This window comes from Macrobrachium rosenbergii, chromosome 5, assembly GCF_040412425.1.
Source record: "Macrobrachium rosenbergii isolate ZJJX-2024 chromosome 5, ASM4041242v1, whole genome shotgun sequence".
Lineage (NCBI taxonomy): Eukaryota > Metazoa > Arthropoda > Malacostraca > Decapoda > Palaemonidae > Macrobrachium > Macrobrachium rosenbergii.
This window is the reverse complement of record NC_089745.1, coordinates 29090961-29093460: the sequence shown is the minus strand read 5'-3', so window position 1 is coordinate 29093460 and position 2500 is coordinate 29090961.

The window sequence follows — 2500 nt, the reverse complement described above, 5'->3', positions numbered from 1 at the left end:
GAAACAAAATTAAAATATACAGGTATGAAGTATGTTATCATACCGCATCAGTATCAAAACGAGAGAAAAAAGCATGATATATTAAAGAAAAGGAAAAAACTTTGTGATTAAAGTAAACGAAAGTCTCTCTCTCACACACACAGAAAATCAAAAATCCCGAAATGTTAAAATTTCATGGCGGGCGCAAAATGCTAACTAAAACTGAGGCGGAAGATTAAAATCATAAGACTGATGAGGGAGCAAATTGGCAGGAGAGAAAGCCCGACGAGATGGAGGAAAAAAAAATAGTATATGAAGAAAATTCAAGATTCGGGAGCGAGATAGGCAGGGGAAGAGAAATTCAGGAGGGCGGAGAATGGGAAGAGAATATTCGGGAGGAGGAAGACATGACAGAGGAAGAGAGAAGTGGATGATAAAGGGAAGAGAGAGAAGCGAAAAGGAGTGAGCTTTAGGAAGCAGAAAGCGTGAGGTTTGGGGAAGTTGCGGCGTGGTTCAGTGAAGTTAAGAGAAAAAATACTAAAGTCGCCAGAATTTATGGCGAAGCCAAGAAAATATGTGAGTAAGAGACCTTTCAGGGAATAATAAGTTTGTACTCTGAACACGAGAAATATGCCTTCAGTAAACACGCCCACAGACATACGGCGACATTAAACTGCAAACACGAATCAAGGGCTAATACCAGTTTACATTAAGTAATAGAATATTAGATGCAGCAACATCTGTGTTGTTATCATCGTGACTTTGGACATTATTGTTATCACTGTTATTCTGGAGAGTGGCTTGAGAACTCCAGTGATGAAAGATGCTGTCAACTTTACATGAAGAGTTTAATCCCAGGGCGAAGGTGAGGACGCCCAAATCTTAACCCAGGATTAGCCTCTGGACCTGTGTGCTAAGTTGATAAGCCTCAACTAAGAAAGACTATTATAACGTCGCCTTATCTACATTCCTGAAAATCCTTTGCACTTAACTCCAGCAAAATGAAAGTAACCTGGTATGACCTCTTTGCCTTATGAATTTAGGGGTGATTTTCGCATGCTCCAAAAAGAAGTCACTCCCACGATGAAATAAATTAGATAAGGATGATAAGTGGAGAATATTATCTCTAGGAACTACTTGTGTTTTTCTTGATGGGAGTGGATTCCGGAAAGTTTGAAATTTATGACTGTTAAAAAAAACCTTTTAGATAGCCTACAGATATCATTAATCGTTTGCTGACTTTTGTATTTATAAAAAGCATGTCATTCGTACGAAGGTAAGAATAACGGGATATTATACTGACTGCAATAAAATAGCAAGAGCGAAGAACATTGAAAAAAGAACTACAAGTTATTCTGAAAAAATGTTTTATCTTAGTCTCAACAATAGAGTAACCTTAAATATACTCATAGTGTGACCTTTCTTAGTAATATACATACTGAGTTTTATGAGTCTTTTCTATATCAGTGAACTGTATACCATCTTCTTCATCTTTGATTTGGTCATGGATTTAGTGATGAAATAAGCTGACATCACGATAAGCGGACGGCTTTTGGATTAACATCGCAAGCTTATTCCATAACTCGAAATTTCCACTTAAGAACAAAACAATAACTATTGGGGTCATTGATGTAGTTAAAATGTGTCCATCTACTTAGAACTGCGACATAAACCTTGAGCCAGGCCTCCAGAGGTAAGAAGTCGGGAGGATGGTTTTTTCTTTTATGTAAGAACACGTTCTGATTAATTCCTTATTCCTACATTAAAGAAAATTTTGAGACTGATGTAATGCCCAGGTTATGTTCCACCATATTCCCCGCCTTCATTGTTTATTTTCAAGGCCATGAAATCTATAAGAATACGAAACTTCCATCTTCCTGGTCTTTTATATGAAGACCAAAACCTCTCACAACTCGGTTGGCTAATCCCCAGAATTTCAAAAGTTGTATGCCCGTACCCACGAATGCGTGTGCGTGTGTGTGTGTGTGTGTTTGTGAGTGTTAAAGTTATATATGACTTGAGTGATAATGTGTAAATAATCCTATAGACTTTCATGAGTTTAGTCCCCTGACGTTTTCAAAGGCCATAGACTTCTAAAAAGGGACAGGTTAAACCTAGCAACAGGCTAAACTTTGAGCAGTTTACTACCCACGGAACCTATTACATTATTTTATAAAGATTTTAATCAAAATATTCCGAAATCTCCAGAATTACAGAATGAAACCTATGGATTTTATGGCACTAATGTATGCGTAATAAAAAACTAAGTGAATTAGACAGCTCCGACATTTATGGTGTACCGACAAAAATACAGAAACCATTGATGAGGATGATATAAGTAAATCACACTTTATATTCATTTTATAGGTTCGAATAAGTTCAGCGTCATCATACAAAAGTAATAAAGAAAATAAATCTAAAAAAATTATTGGTGGAATCACTTTTCTCTGACATTTATGGTCGGGATCAAGGAAATGGATACGATTGGAACGGAGATTCATGAAGTCCTCGTTTCAGAAGT